The following is a 17,441-nucleotide window of genomic DNA, read 5'->3' as shown; positions in this document are numbered from 1 at the left end:
TAGCTTTTTAAGGAACTTCCATACTGTTCTCCAGAGCGGCTGTATCAATTTACATTCAAATCAACAGTGCAAGAGGATTCCCTTTTCTCCACACCCTCTCCAGCATTTGTTGTTTGTAGATTTTCTGATGATGCCCATTCTAACTGGTGTGAGGTGATACCTCATTGTGGTTTTGATTTGTATTTCTCTAATGATTAGTGATGTTGAGCAGCTTTTCATGTGCTTCTTGGCCATCTGTATGTCTTTTTTGGAGAAATTGCTATTTAGGTCTTCTGTCCATTTTTTTTTATTGGGTTGTTTGTTTTTTTAATATTGAGCTGCATGAGCTGTTTATATATTTTTGGAGATTAATCCTTTATCCGTTGATTCGTTTGCAAATATTTTCTCCCATTCTGAGGGTTGCCTTTTCATCTTGCTTATAGTTTCCTTTGCTGTGAAAAAGTTTTAAGCTTCATTAGATCCCATTTCTTTATTTTTATTTCCATTACTCTAGGAGCTGGGTCAAAAAAGATCTTGCTGTGATTTATGTCAAAGAATGTTCTTCCTATATTTTTCTCTGAGAGTTTTATAGTGTCCAGTCTTACATGTAGGTCTTTAATCCATTTTGAGTTTATTTTTGTGTATGGTGCTAGGGAGTGTTCTAAATTCATTCTTTTACCTGTAGCTGTCCAGATTTCCCAGCAGCACTTATTGAAGAGACTGTCTTTTCTCCATTGTATATACTTGCCTTCTTTGGCATAGATTAGTTGGCCATAGGTGAGTGGGTTTATCCCTGGGCTTTCTATCCTGTTCCATTGATCTATATTTCTGTTTTTGTGCCAGTACCATATTGTCTTGATTACTGTAGCTTTGTAGTATAGTCTGAAGTCAGGGAGCCTGATTCTTCCAGCTCCATTTTTTTGCCCTGAAGCTTGATTTGGCTATTCGGGGTCTTTTGTGTCTCCATACAGATTTTAAGATTTTTTGTTCTAGTTCTGTAAAAAATGCCATTGGTATCTATCCCTAGATAGGGATTGCATTGAATCTGTAGATTGCTTTGGGTAATATAGTCATTTTGACAATATTGCTTCTTCCAGTCCAAGAACATGATATATTTCTCCATTTGTTTGTGTCATCTTTGATTTCTTTCATCAGTGTCTTAGGGTTTTCTGAATACAGGTCTTTTACCTCCTTAGGTAGTTTTATTTCTAGGTATTTTATACTTTTTGTTGCAATGGTGAATGAGATTGTTTCCTTAATTTCTCTTTCTGATTTTCATTGTTAGTGTATAGGAATACAAGAGTTTTCTGTGCATTAATTTTGTATCCTGCAACCTTACCAAATTCATTGATTAGCTCTAGTAGTTTTCTGGTGGCATCTTTAGGATTCTCTATGTATAGTATCAGGTCATCTGCAAAGAGTGACAGTTTTACTTCTTCTTTTCCAGTTTGTATTCCTTTTATTTATTTATTTGTTTGTTTTATTTTATTTTATTTTTTTACTGTATGTGGGCCTCTCACTGTTGTGGCCTCTCCCGTTGCGGAGCACAGGCTCCGGACATGCAGGCTTAATGGCCATGGTTTATGGGCCCAGCCGCTCCACGGCATTTGGGATCTTCCCAGACCGCGGCACGAACCCATGTCCCCTGCATCGGCAGGTGGACTCTCAACCACTGTGCCACCAGGGGAGCCCCCTTTTATTTCTTTTTCATCTCTGATTGCCGTGGCTAGGACTTCCAGAACTATGCTGAATAATAGTGGCAAGAAGTGGATATCCTTGTCCTGTTCCTGATCTTAGAGGAAATGCTTTCAGTTTTTCACCATTGAGAATGATATTGGCTATGGATTTGTTGTATATGGCCTTTATTATGTTGAGGTAGTTTCCCTCTATGCCCACTTTCTGGAGAGTTCTATAATAAATTGGTGTTGAATTTTGTCAAAAGCTTTTTCTGCATCTATTGAGATGATCATATGGATTTTATTCTTCAATTTGTTAATATGGTGTACCACATTGATCGATTTGCATATATTGAAGAATCCTTCCATCCCTGGGATAAATTTCACTTGATCATGGTGTATGATCCGTTTAATGTGTTGTTGGATTCTGTTTGCTAGTATTTTGTTGAGGATTTTTGCATCCATATTCATCAGTGATATTGGTCTGTAATTTTCTTTTTTTTTTGTAGTACCTTTGTCTGGTTTTGGTATCAGGGCGATGGTGGCCTTGTAGAATGAGTTTGGGAGTCTTCTTCCCTCTGCAATTTTTTGTAAGAGTTTGAGAAGGATGGGTGTTAGCTCTTCTCTAAATGTTTGATAGAATTCACCTGTGAAGCCATCTCGTCTTGGACTATTGTTTGTTGGAAAATTTTTAATCACAGTTTCAATTTCATTACTTGTGATTGGTCTGTTCATATTTTCTATTTCTTCCTGATTCAGTCTTGGAAGGTTATACCTTTCTCAGAATTTGTCCATTTCTTCTAGGTTGTCCATTGTATTTGCATAGAGTTGCTTGTAGTAGTCTCATGATGGTTTGTGTTTCTGTGGTGTCTGTTGTAACCTCTCCTTTTTCATTTCAATTTTATTGATTTGAGTCCTCTCCCTCTTTTACTTGATGAGTCTGGCTAAAAGTTTATCAATTTTGTTTGTCTTCTCAAACAACCAGCTTTTAGTTTTATTGATCTTTGCTATTGTTTTCTTTGTTTCTATTTCATTTATTTCTGCTCTGATGTTTATGATTTCTTTCCTTCTACTAAATTTGGGTTTTATTGTTATTGTTGTTCGTCCTTCTCTAGTTCCTTTAGGTGTAAGTTTAGATTGTTTATTTGAGATTTTTCTTGTTTCTTGAGGTAGGATTGTACTGCTGTAAACTTCCCTCTTAAAACTGCTTTTGCTGCATCCCACAGGTTTCGGATCATCGTGTTTTCATTGTCATTTGTCTCTAGGTATTTTTTGATTTCCTCTTTGATTTCTTCAGTGATCTCTTGGTTATTTAGTAACGTATTGTTTAGCCTCCATGTGTTTGTATTTTTTATGTTTTTTCCCCTGTAATTCATTTCTAATCTCATAGTGTTGTGGTCAGAAAAGATGCCTGATATGATTTCAATTTTCTTAAATTTACCAAGGCTTGATTTGTGACCCAAGATGAGATCTATCCTGGAGAATGTTCCATGTGCACTTGAGAAGAAAGTGTAATCTGCTGTTTTCAGATGGAATGTCCTATAAATATCAATTAAATCTATCTGGTCTATTGTCTCATTTAAAGCTTGTGTTTCCTTATTAATTTCCTCTCTGGATGATCTGTCCATTGGTTTACGTGTGGTTTTAAAATCTGTCACTATTACTGTGTTACTGTCAATTTCCTCTTTTAGAGCTGTTAGCATTTGTCTTATGTATTGAGGTACTCCTATGTTGGGTGCATATATATTTATAATTGTTATATCTTCTTCTTGGATTAATCCCTTGATCATTATGTAGTGTCCTTCCTTGTCTCTTGTAACATTCTTTATTTTAAAGTCTATTTTATCTGATATGAGTGTTGCTCCACCAGCTTTCTTTTGATTTCCATTTGCATGAAATATCTTTTTCCATCCTGTCACTTTCAGTCTGTATGTATCCCTAGGTCTGAAGTGGGTCTCTTGTAGGCAGCATATAGATGGGTCTTGTTTTTTTTATCTATTCAGCAAGCCTGTGTCTTTTGGTTGGAGCATTTAATCCGTTCACGTTTAAGGTAATTATCAATATGTATATTCCTATTAGTGTTTTCTTAATTGTTTTGGGCTTGTTTATGTAGGTCCTTTTCTTTTATTGTGTTTCCCACTTAGAGAAGTTCCTTTTGCATTTGTTGTAGAGCTGGTTTGGTGATGCTGAATTCTCTTAGCTTTTGGTTATCTGTAAAGCTTTTGATTTCTCCATTGAATCTGAATGAGACCCTTGCTGGGTACAGTAATTTTGGTTTTAGGTTTTTCCCGTTCATATATTTAAATATATCGTGCCACTCCCTTCTGGGTTGTATAGTTTGTGCTGAGAAATCAGCTGTTAACCTTATGGGAGTTCCCTTGTATATTATTTGTCGTTTTTCCCTTGTTGATTTCAGTAATTTTTCTTTGTCTTTAATTTTTGCCACTTTGATTACTGTGTGTCTAGGCATGTTTCTCTTTGGGTTTATCCTGCCTGGAACTCTCTGCCCTTCCTGTACTTGGGTGGCTATTTCCTTTCCCATGTTAGGGAAGTTTTCAACTATAATCTCTTCAAATATTTTCTTGAGTCCTTTCTTTCTCTCTTCTCCTTCTGGGACCCCTATAATGCGAATGCTGGTGCATTTAATGTTGTCCCAGAGGTCTCTTAGGCTGTCTTCATTTCTTTTCATTCTTTTGTCTTTATTCTGTTCCATGACAGTGAATTCCCCCATTCTGTCTTCCAGGTCACTTATCTATTCTTCTGCCTCAGTTAATCTGCTATTGATTCCTTCTAGTGTATTTTTCATTTCAGTTATTGTATTGTTCATCTCTATTTTTTTGTTCTTTAATTCTTCTTGGTCTTCGTTAAACATTTCTTGCGTCTTCTCAAACTTTGCCTCCATTCTTTTTCCAAAATCCTGGATCATCTTCACTATCATTAATCTGAACTCTTTTCCTGGAAGGTTGCCTATCTCCACTTCATTTAGTTGTTTTTCTGGGGTTTTATCTTGTTCCTTCATCTGGTACATAGCCCTCTGCCTTTTCATTTTGTCTGTCTTTCTGTGAATGTGGTTTTTGTTCCATGGGTTGCAGGATTGTAGTTCTTCTTGCTTCTGCTGTCTGCCCTCTGGTGGATGAGTCTATCTAAGAGGCTTGTGCAAGTTTCCTGATGGGAGGGACTGGTGATGGGTAGAGCTTGGTGTTGCTTTGGTAGGCAGGGCTCAGTAAAACTTTAATCTGCTTTCTGCTAATTGGTGGGGCTGAGTTCTCTCCCTGTTTGTTTTTTACCTGAGACGATTCAACACTGGAGGCTAGAAGCTCTTTGGTGGGGCTAACGGTGGACTCTGGGAGGGCTCACTCCAAGAATACTTCCCAGAGCTTCTGCTGCCAGTGTCCTTGTCCCCACAGTGAAGCACAGCCACCCCCACCTTTGCTGGAGTCCCTCCAATACTAGTTTGTAGGTCTGGTTCAGCCTCCTATTGGGTCACTGCTCCTTCCCACTGCTTCCTGGTGTGCACACTACTTTGTGTGTCCCCTCCAAAAGTGGAGTCTCTGTTTTCCCCAGTCTTGTCAAAGTCCTGCAATCAAATCCCGCTAGCCTTCAAAGAATGATCCTCTGGGGATTCCTCCTCCCATTTCCAGACCCCTAGGTTGGGAAGCCTCATGTGGGGCTCAGAGCCTTCACTCCAGTGGGTGGACTTCTGTGGTATAATTGTTCTCCAGTTTGTGAGTGACCTACCCAGTGGTTATGGGATTTGATTTTATTGTGATTGCACCCTTCCTACCATCTCATTGTGGCTTCTCCTTTGTATTTGGATGTGGGGTATCTTTTTTGGTGAGTTCCAGTGTCTTCCTATCGATGATTTTTCAGCAGTTACTTGTGATTCTAGTGCTCTTGCAAGAGGGAGTGAGCACACGTCCTTCTATTTCACTATCTTGAACCAATTTCCCATCCATTCAAACACTTTTAGCATTAGCTTGTGTCTCGCCCACCAACGTCTCAGTGGCCAAAGCAATCATATGACTTAGTTTAAAATTCAGAAGTGAGGAATTCCTGTCTGACTACCCTGAGGAATTGGGAAAGTTGTGGCTCTGAAACACAACAGAAGGAAGCCATAAATGGAGGCTGTAACTCAATCTACCACACTGATACAATTATGTTTGTTATATAATTCCATCTAAGAACATGTAGGTGTACTTTTCATCCTTTTTGTTTTATTTTATTTAATTTAATGATTTATTATTTATTTTTTAACATTTTTATTGGAGTATAATTGCTTTAAAATGGTGTGTTATTAATTTTTTTTTACATCTTTATTGGAGTATAATTGCTTTACAATGGTGTGTTAGTTTCTGCTTTATAACAAAGTGAATCAGTTTTACATATACATATGTCCTCATATCTCTTCCCTCTTGCATCTCCCTCCCTCCCACCATCCCTATCCCACCCCTCTAGGTGGTCACAAACCACTGAGCTGATCTCCCTGTGCTATGCGGCTGCTTCCCACTAGCTATCTATTTTACGTTTGGTAGTGTATATATGTCCACGCCACTCTCTTACTTTGTCCCAGCTTACCCTTCCCCCTCCCTGTATCCTCAAGTCCATTCTCTAGTAGGTCTGAATCTTTATTCCCATCTTGCCCCTAGGTTCTTCATGACCATTTTTTTGTTTGTTTTTAGACTCCATATATTTGTGTTAGCATATGGTATTTCTTTTTCTCTTTCTGACTTACTTCACTCTGTATGACAGACTGTAAGTCCATCCACCTCACTACAAATAACTACTTTTTCATCTTAACTGAGGTAGTACTCATTGTAATGATTGTAATGATGTTTCCATGATGCTCTTTATGGATATTTGAGTTTTGTTAATACAAACAATGCTGCTTTGAATGCTTGTACATGTCTCCTGGGGCAGGTGTGTGAGAATTGCTCAATATTAAACTACTGTATAGCAAAATTACCCCAAACTTTGAAATAAAGCAAAAAGATGATTATATGACCTTTAAATAACATTCTAAGAGCGTTTTTATTAAGCATCCTAGAGATTATCTAGCTCTCTCAGGGATGTAACTTTGTTGACTTATTAATAATTAATTTTATAATGAAGTTCTATAATTTAGTACAGGTAGAGGTGAACTTGTAGGAGAATGATAAGTTGTGATGATTTTTGTATTTGGTAAAGATGATAACCCTGAAGTTTGCAGCTTTATTGTCCTTTGGCACAATAACATTTTGTATTCTATTCGGCAATTTTTCCTCTATATAAATCCCAGTTTCTCATATCCTCATGAAATTAGTTTTATCACTCTTCTGCTTCCTTAATTAAGCAGTTAAATAAAACTTTGACATATGCTCATCATCTATTTGTATGAGAATAGTTTTTTTTCCCCCTACTGAAGTCTTTTATTCTGAATTTGTTTGTGCTTAAGGAAAGCAGCTATGCCCGTACTCATGTGCCCCAGTCTTATGACACCAACTTGTATTTGGCTAATTAGTAATGAAGCAAAACTGCATTCTTCTTAGGTCTATTCAGTTGATAAATGTCATTTAACTGATTTCTTTGATATAATCTTTAACAAGAACTTGTAAGTCACATTAATTATGCCCCAAGAGATGAGGGACCAGTGGTAATTAAGGTGGGCACTTCTGAAAAGACTTGTCAGTTTTCTGTCCTGTTATAGCCAGACTTTTTGGAAAACCTTGGGGAAAGATTGAAGTTTCCCACCAATCTGAGACTACATGGGAGTTTTTACAACATTAACTGGGATAACAAGATTCCCAACATGGCACCCAATAGACCTCCACAGACAAAGTCATGACCAAATGAGCCCTGTGAGTCATAGTAGTAAGCAGATACTCCTTTTTTTTTTTAAGAACCAATAACAAAGACCATTTATTACGGTATGTTTATAGTAATTGCATGGAGGTATTAATTTCAAGAAGTTTCCAGTTCAAAGAACTCAGACCCTCACCCAATATAACAAATTCATACAATATTTAGTGTACAAAAGCTCCTTTTAGTTAAGAGACAATACTAGGAAACTCATTAATGACACCAAAAGTGCCTGTCTCAGAAGAAGCTTGCCAAATCAATTTCTTCACTCTCTCATTGGTAAGAATGTCCTCTCTGATACTCAGCACAAGATGAGAGTGTTTCTACATCAGATGTTGAAGCCTAGATTCAGAGTCCAAGCTGATGGCGGCCACTGGTCCTCAGGGCTTCAAATTCTGCTCTGATGCAGCATAACCTCTTCTTGGGCTGTCTGGGTTACTGTTGCTGCCGCTAGCTTTAAAACTCTGCACTGCTGATCGCCATTCTTCAGCATTCAAAACCTCCTAACAGGACAGCTGCCGGGGAGTACAATGCATCACTCTGTGTCCTGCCACATCTGTCCCCTTGGGTTGCCGCCCACCATCGCCATGCCATGACCACCCTGCAAATAGTCCTCCAGGGCCAGGGACCCTGGAGCTTCCACCTTGTGGGGGGCAAGGATTTCAAGCAGCCTCTCGCTAGTTCCTGGGTCACTCCCAGAAGCAAGGCTGCTATAACTAATTCTGTGTGTAATCACAGCCATTGATAGGGAAAATACCAGCAATATGATGCACTTGGAAGCTCAGAACAAAATCAAGGGCTGCACAGACAAGATGACTCTCATAGTAGCCAGATCTGAAAGAAAATCTGTCTGCTCTGGTGACAGAGGAAGGAAAACATCACCCATACAAGATGAATTTGGTCTCTGAACCCCAAGAGGTCCTACACATAGGAAGCACCCACAACAAAAGTACCATGCCCTTTACCATCTCACCTGCCTCCAGCTCTGCCCCCAGGGTCATCACAAACCAGTACAACAACCCAGCTGACCTCTACTCCTCTGAAAACATCTCCAACTTCAACAACGCCTTGGAGTCAAAGAAGGCAGCCAGAGAGCAGGAGATGAATGGCAGAACCTTAGACCATTCTCAGCTTCCAAGTGGACTCGTCATTGACAAAGATTCTGAAGTCTTCTTCAGAGAAACAGGAGTTAAATGAGGCTCTGAAACAGTCCTCTTCATTCCTGGTTTTGCAGGAAATCCTGGAGTCTGAGGAGAAAGGGGATCCCAACAAGCCATCAGGATTCAGAAGTGTTAAGGCTCCAGTCACCAAAGTGGCTGCATGGGTTGGAAATGCCCAGAAGTTGCTCATGTGTGATAAATGTGGCATTGGCATTGCTGGCGTGTTTTATGAAGCTGCGGGACTGTCCCCACCACCCTGAGTGTTATGTGTGCACCGACTGTGGCACCAACCTGAAACAGAAAGTCCATTTCTTTGTGGAGGATCAGATCTACTGTGAAAAGCATACCCAGGAGTGGGTCACTCCACCCGAGGGCTCCTATGACGTGATCATTGTGTTCCCCAAGTGAGCTGGCAGCTCTGCACCCAACATTGTTCTCCAACGAGCCCCTTCTGCATCTTGTCCTCTAAAAGCTCTGGCCTCTCTTTTCTTGAAAGTTGTTAATTACTTTGGTTTTATCCCTGCTCATTAAACGTCACGTCTCCCTTTGCTAGCTGACTCACGCTGGCTGCATGATGCCCGCTTTTATAATCAGCAGAGAACGGTTAAGAATGGTTTTGTTCGGTGTCCCCTTGCCAGCGTCACTGTGTCTTCTCTTCACCTCCATTCATCTCTGCTGCAAATGAACATCAGCCAAATTTGAACCAAACTGAATTTAATGTCTGACAATGATTTCATTTTTACTCAATCAATTAATAGACTTCAAAAACAAACAAAAGGGCTTCTCTGGTGGCGCAGTGGTTGAAAGTCCGCCTGCTGATGCAGTGGACACGGGTTCGTGCCCCGGACCGGGAAGATCCCGCATGCCGTGGAGCGGCTAGGCCCGTGAGCCATGGCCACTGAGCCTGCGCGTCCGGAGCCTGTGCTCCGCAACGGGAGAGGCCACAATAGTGAGAGGCCCACGTATCACAAAAAAAACAAAACAAACAAACAAAAAAACCGCCCCAACCCACCCCCCCCCAAAAAAAAACCTCCGAGCAGGCCAATGTGCCTGTCCCATACTCAGCTGTTGGTGATCACACGCTGGCAACCCTTCACTAGTCTGCAGCACTGGTGGGGGAGTTGAGGGGATGCTGCTCCCGCCTCCAGTACCTTGCAGTGAGTCTGCCATCCAGTTCCCTGAGTTGCTCACTCCCAGCGGCGAGCCTGGACAGGGAAAGGAGTCCCGGCCTTCAAGGCCCTCAGTCTCCCGAGATGGTGGCAGCCCTGTTGGACAGACACACGTGGTCCTTCAACCTCAGCCACGCTGCCCCAAGACTCGGACACCAGGCCACGACGCCTGCCCAGAGGCCCGTGTGGATGCAGCCGTCGGCCTCCCACCCAACCCCCCACCCCAGCTTCACTTCCTGAGAACATCGTTCAGAGATTAGAAAGGCTCTGTCTGGTTCCCTCTCGTCACCGGCCGAGAGGCCTAGAAGGACATACCACCCACCTCCATGATACCTACAGTGGAGACAGATGCTCCTTAATGGGAACTCGAAGGTCAAAAAAAAGAAAGAAAAGACATTGCTGAATCCGTTACAGAAAAGAATGGGCACCAAACCTTGATAAATACTAATTCCATGGCATTTCAGTGCCTTGAAAGTCTTGTCGTGATGCTTGTGGTCTTGAAGCAATGTTTGAACTCTTTCCAATGGAGTGAAAATTTCTTCTGTTGACCCCGCAAGTACTGCTGCTGGGCTCAGGGTTGCAAACTCCTGGGAACTGATAGGCTTACAGGGAAGGCAAGATAAATCCTCATAGAGGCAAAACGTAAGTGCCAGCGTAGCTGTCTTCTGCATTAATGGGAGAAGGATTCTGGGATACAAGTTTCGAAATCCATCCCTCCTCAAGTGAAATACTGCATCCCGGGTTTTGATTCCATACAGCTCTCACTGGAAAGAGGACTTTCCAAATGGGAAATGTGGCTGCTACATTGTTGAAAGCTCACAGCAGCTACACAAGTAATGCTTCATTTCACCAACATTTGCAATATGAGGTGATATATCTCGTTTTGAAGACGTTAGGATTGGAGGCCTCTTTTTTTTTTTTTTTTTTTTTTTTTTTTTTTTTTTTTTTTTTTTGTGGTATGCGGGCCTCTCACTGTTGTGGCCTCTCCCGTTGCGGAGCACAGGCTCCGGACGCGCAGGCTCAGCAGCCATGGCTCACGGGCCCAGCCGCTCCGCGGCATATGGGATCCTCCCAGACCGGGGCACGAACCCGTATCCCCTGCATCGGCAGGCGGACTCTCAACCACTGCGCCACCAGGGAGGCCCTGGAGGCCTCTTTTCATAAGCTTCTGAATTGATATTGCTTAAGATCTTTCTTCTTCAAGATGGATTTTTTTAAACCCATTACCACGGCGCCGGACTCCATGCCTGATGGCCGCCCACTCACAAGTAGGGGAGCCCAGGAGCCCTCAACCCAGCACTGGTGCAGAGAATTATGTTTTTTCTGTTTGTTTTGTTTTTTTGGCTGCGCTGCCTGGCTAGTGGGGTCTTAGTTTCCCAAATGGGGATCAAACCCGGGCCCCAGCTGTGAAAGTGCAGAGTCCTAACCACTGGATCACAAGGGAATTCCCGAGAATGATGTTTTTAACAACTTGAGAATGTCACTTTGCAGTACCTGTGCCTGACACTGCCACCTGGTATACTCCATTTGAGAGACTGTCAGTGCTTGTTATTGGGTTCTAGTGGACACTGAAAAGCTAAAAAAGTAACAGCAGGTGGTACTACACCCTGACATCCTTATCCTGAGATGGGTCAGAAATAAGAACACCAACAAAGTGGGTATTGCCAAACAAGCCTCCATTACTAATGGAAATGGTATATCCAGGAAATTAAACCAGGCATTAATGACGTCTTACAGGTACATGAAAAAGTGCCCACTCATTGGCCAAACATGCCTATCTCAGATGCAGGGTCTGTGCCAGCCACTCCGGCTTCTTCCAGGCTTTGTTACGCCCAGTTTCCTGAGGCTACCTGGGCCTGGTTCACAGACAGACTGGCTAATTAAAGGATGATGGGGTATACCCAAATAAAACTGCTTAAAACTGTGCATGATAAAGGGAACTCTGCTCAGTGGAGGGAGCTGCGCTTACCTGGAAACACCCCCCCACCCCCCGCCCAAGTTCACCTTATTATATTTTCACTGACTCTGAGGGAACTGAGGCAATCACCGTGGTGGGACAACTGGATGAAAAAGTTTCATTTTCTATGGGGACAAACTTTATGGCAGCTCATTGCACAAGACCCAACCCCCCTGTTTTTGACCCATGTGGATGTCAAAGAGAAAGGATCCTTCGATGATGAACATCATTGGAATACACAAGCTTGTCAAACCTGTACTGCCAGGTAGCAGGTGCCCTTAAAGGATGGAATGGGCCCCTCTGAAAGGAAAAACAGACCAAGATAACTGACAAAGTAGGCTCAGCTCCCAGTGGAGCATACTCTTCATAAAGACACTTTGGAGCCTAAATGTAGCAATTCCTAGAAATAGTACCACCTATTTAAATAGAATTTTGGTCATGCTCGGGGACGGAGGAGACCTAGACTGCTTGTAAGATTCCCATACTGCATAATTAACCCTTCTTGCTGTACCTCCCATGCTTACCCCTTGGGAAACTGGGCTACTGGAGTTTCAGAGTAGCAAAAAAGAACGGGGGGTGGGTGACTCTAATCTGGTGTTTCTTTTGCCATCTGGCTATATTTGTTGAATTGAGGGAATTATGCCTACTATAATGATCAGGAATATGAGGTTGTCATATTCCACCACAACTCCTAAGGTGGTCCTGTTGCAACCACACATCAGGGGGTGAGATAAATTTTCAAGAGTAGTACAAAGTATACTGCTGAGCCACATTGGAATGAGTCTGAGTTTATGGTGTGGTTAAGACACAGGAAGGATTCTTCAAACATGATGGAGTGACAGGTGCAGGAACTGGTCATTCTGATTATCTGGCTGTGGAAGGACCCTGACTGATGGGGAAAAAAAACACTTTAGAGCCTGGGATGTCAGGGGTAAAGGGAGGTACCTAATCTCACTCTGAGCTATTTGTATGCAGGGAATTTGGCCAATTTAACCCAGACTGCCACTGCCACCCTCCAATATGCTGGCCAGCATTGAATCTTCATCAGAAACCTCCCAATAGCCACTGATACCAGAAAGGAATAGCCTCCACTTGAAACAACAGAACAAAATTGACTTTGTGGACACTGATATTATTGTTAGATGTTTTTGTACATTTCTCATTGACTACTGATTCTTCTAAATTCTATAGCATAAGTGCACTGATAGAGGCTTAGACCGAATCTGTTTCATGTCTTGGGCAACACTGGACTATGCTAGTATGGGTCTATGCTAGTATGACTCTCCATCTGGGCCAAGTCAGTTAACTATGTCATAAACCCAGGTGCAGCATGAAGTGTTGGCAACCACACACACACACCACTGTAACTGGCCAGCAGAAGGTCCAGGACAATGTGATTGTCCATTATAAGTTACTTAGATCATGTGATGTGATAGCCTTTGCTACCAATAATTCTTGGTTGAATATGTAAAAGGCCAAAGGGTGTGGACATGTAGGGGAATGGCTCCACCTGGGCACCCTAGCAACCTTGCATATAACAACATAAGCCTCATAGGCAAAGGTATGAATCACAGGTAATCTGACTTTTGGCAGAACACCTTGTGACCCCCCCTGGAACAAGAGGATGAAAGATCTGTGAGAGCTGCTCTGGGCCATTTCCTACTCACACTTCCCTATGTTCCCTGAAGGCTGCCACTGCCTCTTGGGTTCTGAGGAGGTATGAGGCTTCCTGTCCCATCCACCACCACCCCTCAGAATATAGTTGCAGAATATAAAACTGCTTAGCTGCAGTCTAGAATTGGCTCCTCAGCAGTGGGTATACCCCAGCCTGTGCCTTGCCTTTTTTGGTGTGTAAGCTTGACAAATGAAAGACCCTGCAACTTCCACTCCCTACTAAGAAGTAAAACAGAAAACCAGAAGAAAAACAGCATCACTCAGGGAACTCTATGGATTAATGTTGCAGTCCAAGACTTGAAAGAAGCAGGGATGGTGATATCTATCATATTTAAACTCACCAGTTTGGCCTGTGCAGAACTCAAATGAATTTTGGAGATTGACTGTGGGTTATTATTAACTGAGGCAGGGACTCTAATTATGATTGCAAGCTCAGATTTAAAAATTTTACTGGAGGGACTTCCCTGGTGGTCCAGTGGTTAAGACTCTGTGCTCCCAATGCAGGGGGCCTGGGTTCAATCCCTGGTCGGGGAACTAGATCCTGCATGCATGCCGCAACTAAGAGTTCACATGCCGCAACTAAAAAGACCCACATGCTGCAACTAAAGATCCCACATGCCACAAGGAAGATCCTGCATGCCGCAACTAAGACCCGGCACAGCCAAATAAATAAGTAAATATTTTTAAAAATAATAAAATATAAAAAAATTAAAATGTTCCTGGAGCAAATCAACATGGCCCTTGAAACTTTGTACATAGCTACTGACCCAGCTAATGCCTTTTTCTTCATATCAACTTGCAAGGACCACCAGAAAGTTGCTTTTACCTATCAGTGGTCATCGCATACCTTCACAGCACCATGGGGCCAGGTCTATTCTTTTCTCTGCCATAATATAGTCTACAGAGATATTGACTTGACATTCCACAAAACATAACACTTGTTCACTATATTAAAATTATGCTGATTGGATTTGATGAGCAGTAAGAAGAACTTTAGATGCCTTTATTAAGACATATGTGAACCACATTATGGGAGATACAGCCAATGAAAATCCAGGGAGTTGTCACTTGAGTGTAATTTCCAAGGCTTCAGTAGTCTGTGGCAAAAGACCAGGTTCCACACCTTGTACCACCTACCATGAACAAAGATACATAACTCTTGGTAGACCTTTTTGGAATTGAGAGGCAACATATATCACAGGTGAGTAAACTGTCTTGACTCATCTACAGAGTTGCTCATGAGAAGGCCAGTTTCAAGGTAAACCAGAGAAAGATGAGGCTCTGTGATAAGTCCAGGCTGTAGTACAAGCTGCTCTACAACCTGGTGCTTATGCTCCAGCAGGTCCAATGATACTCAAAGTGTGGCAAATACAGTTGATGTATGGAGCTTCTCACAAACATGAACAGGAGAACGACAGCTTGATTTCTGGGGTTTTTTAGAAAATATCCACTTCTGGAGATAACTATTCTCTTTTTGAGAGTAGCTTCTGGTTTGCTACTGGGTCTTGGTAGATACTGAACTCCTAACTCCAGAACATGAGGTAGTCCTGTGTCCTGAGCTTCCCGTCATGAACACACTTGGCCATAAGTTTGAGCATGTGCAGAAGCAATTTATCATCAAATGTAAATGGTATGTAAGAGATCAGATTTGAGTAAGTTGGGAAAACCTGAGTAGGTTGCATGAGCAGGGGGCTCAGACTCCTTTGACATGAATTCCTGTTGCATTGTCTGCTCTTTCGATCCATGCCTATGGCCTCATGAAATGTTCCTGATGACCAACTGACTGAGGAAAACACTTGAAACTGGTTTACATCTGGGTCTGCACAATTAGTTGGTAATACAGAAAAGTGGCCAGCTATTAGCACTGCAGGGGTGACCCTGAAGTACAAAGGATTTTCCTTCTTTGTCTGTAACGCTTCTGCCACAACAGCATCTGTGGACTCACAGGATGCCTTATGCGCTTTCATGGTAATTCACCCATTGTTGTATTGAATCAAGGAGCTCATTTCACAGCAAAGAATGTTCAGCAATGGACTCATGCCCATGACATTAAGTGCTCTTACCACTCACCCCATCACCTGGAAGTGGCTGGCCTAATTGTAAAGGTGGAAGGGCTTAGATTCAGTATGGCATCTGTTGGGAGAGGTTCGGCTGTGTTTAACAGTTTAAACAGTATATACTTTGTGTCAGAGACAATTATATGGTGTTGTCTCCCCCACGGCCGGAATACATTGCTCTGTGAGTGAGGAATAGAATTGGGTGTGGCTCCTGTGACAATTACATCTAGTAACCTGTTTGCAAAATTTTTGCATTTTGTCCCAGCAAATTAGAGTTATGATAGTTCAGAGGATTAGTCTTCAAGGAATTAATATCAGAGGACATAGCAATTATGAGACTTCTATCTGAATATTTTACACTCTTTATTCCATTGAACCAACAAACAGAGAGTACTGTCCAGTGTGATTGATCCTGATTTCCAAGGGGTAAGGGAGGTTGCTGCTACCCAGTGGGGGCAATGAGGGCTATGTTAGGAACCCAGGGGGTTCTTGGAGTGCCTCTTTGTGCTTCCGTGCTCAATTGTAAAGATTAATGGAAAACTACTACAACTAAAAGGTGGCAGGATTGAGGACTCAGACCCTTTGGGAATATAGTTTTGGATCACTCCACTTGATACAGAACTGAGACTAATTGAGGTTCTGAGTGAGGGCAGGGGAAATACAGAATAAGTAGTGAAAGAAAGAAGCTACAGATTTTAATCAGGGCCCCCTGACAAATTATAGGAACAAGTATGACAATAGCTTTGCATATTTTTTTCTTTGCTTATAATATGTATGTGTTGATAGTACAGAGTCACCGTTTTGATCTTTTCTCTCCTATCACTGTTTTACATATACAAATTAGTAGATTTAATTTTTTTCTTTTTTTAATTTTTAATTAAAATTTTTTTTAATTTTATATTGGAGTATAGCTGATTAACAACGTTGTGTTAGATTCAGGTGTACAGCAGAGTGATTCAGTTATACATATACATGTATCGATTCTTTTTCAAATTCCTTTCTCATTTTGGTTATTACAGAGAATTGAGCAGAGTTCCCTGTGCTATACAGTAGGCCCTTGTTGGTTATCTATTTTAAATATAGCAGTGTGTACATGTCAATCCCAAACTCCCCCCCAACCTGGTAACCATAAATTTGTTCTCTAAGTCTGTGAGTCTGTTTCTGTTTTATAAATAAGTTCATTTGTATCATTGTTTTTAAGATTCCGCATATAAGCAATATCATATATTTGTATTTCTCTGTCTTACTTAGTATGATAATCTCCAGGTCCATCCATGTTGCTGCAAATGGCATTATTTCATTCTTTTTCATGGGTGAGTAATATTCCATTGTATATATGTACCACATCTTCTTTATCCATTGATCTATCGACAGACATTTAGGTTGCTTCTATGTCTTGGATATTGTAAACAGCACTGTAATGAACATTGGGATGCATGTCTTTTCGAACCGTGTTTTTCTCCAGATTTACGCTCAGGAGTGGGATTACTGGATCATACAGTAGCTCTATTTTTAGTTTCTTAAGGAACCTCCATACTGTTCTCCATAGTGGTGGAACCAATGCACATTTCCACCAGAAGTGTAGAAGGGTTCCCTTTTCTCCACATCCTTTCCAGCATTTATTGTTTGTAGACTTTTTGATGATGGCCTTTCTGATTGGTGTGAGTTGATATCTCATTGTAATTTTGATTTTCATTTCTCTAATAATTAGTGATGTTGAGCATCTTTTCATGTGCTTGTTGGCCATCAGTATGTCTTCTTTGGAAAAATGTCTGTTTCAGTCTTCTGCCCATTTTTTGGTTGGGTTGTTTGGTTTATTTTTTATATTGAGCCACATGAGCTGTTTGTAAATATTGAAGACTAATCCCTTGCCGGTCGCATGGTTTGCAAATATTTTCTCCCATTCTTTGGGTTGTCTTTTAGTTTTGTTTATG

At 41.5% G+C, this 17,441-nt stretch overlaps 2 pseudogenes across 2 annotated transcripts in view; one reads left to right on the top strand and one right to left on the bottom strand.

The window, feature by feature from the left end:
* Positions 1–7,200: 7,200 nt before the first annotated feature.
* Positions 7,201–17,441, bottom strand: part of LOC307063086 (mitochondrial nicotinamide adenine dinucleotide transporter SLC25A51-like) — a 24,784-nt pseudogene continuing 14,543 nt past the window's right edge. The window contains exons 3-5 of the transcript in view: positions 12,030–12,076; positions 10,157–10,727; positions 7,201–7,499 (exon numbers count right to left, since the gene is read on the bottom strand). The product of the transcript in view is annotated as a mitochondrial nicotinamide adenine dinucleotide transporter SLC25A51-like (transcript). The remainder of the gene's footprint in view (positions 7,500–10,156; positions 10,728–12,029; positions 12,077–17,441) is intronic.
* Positions 8,083–9,058, top strand: LOC307062966 (PDZ and LIM domain protein 1-like; annotated as a pseudogene). Its single transcript has one exon. The product of its transcript is annotated as a PDZ and LIM domain protein 1-like (transcript).

This window comes from Hyperoodon ampullatus (assembly GCF_949752795.1).
Source record: "Hyperoodon ampullatus genome assembly, chromosome: 14".
NCBI classification, from domain to species: domain Eukaryota; kingdom Metazoa; phylum Chordata; class Mammalia; order Artiodactyla; family Ziphiidae; genus Hyperoodon; species Hyperoodon ampullatus.
This window is presented reverse-complemented; position numbering and strand designations above follow the sequence as displayed.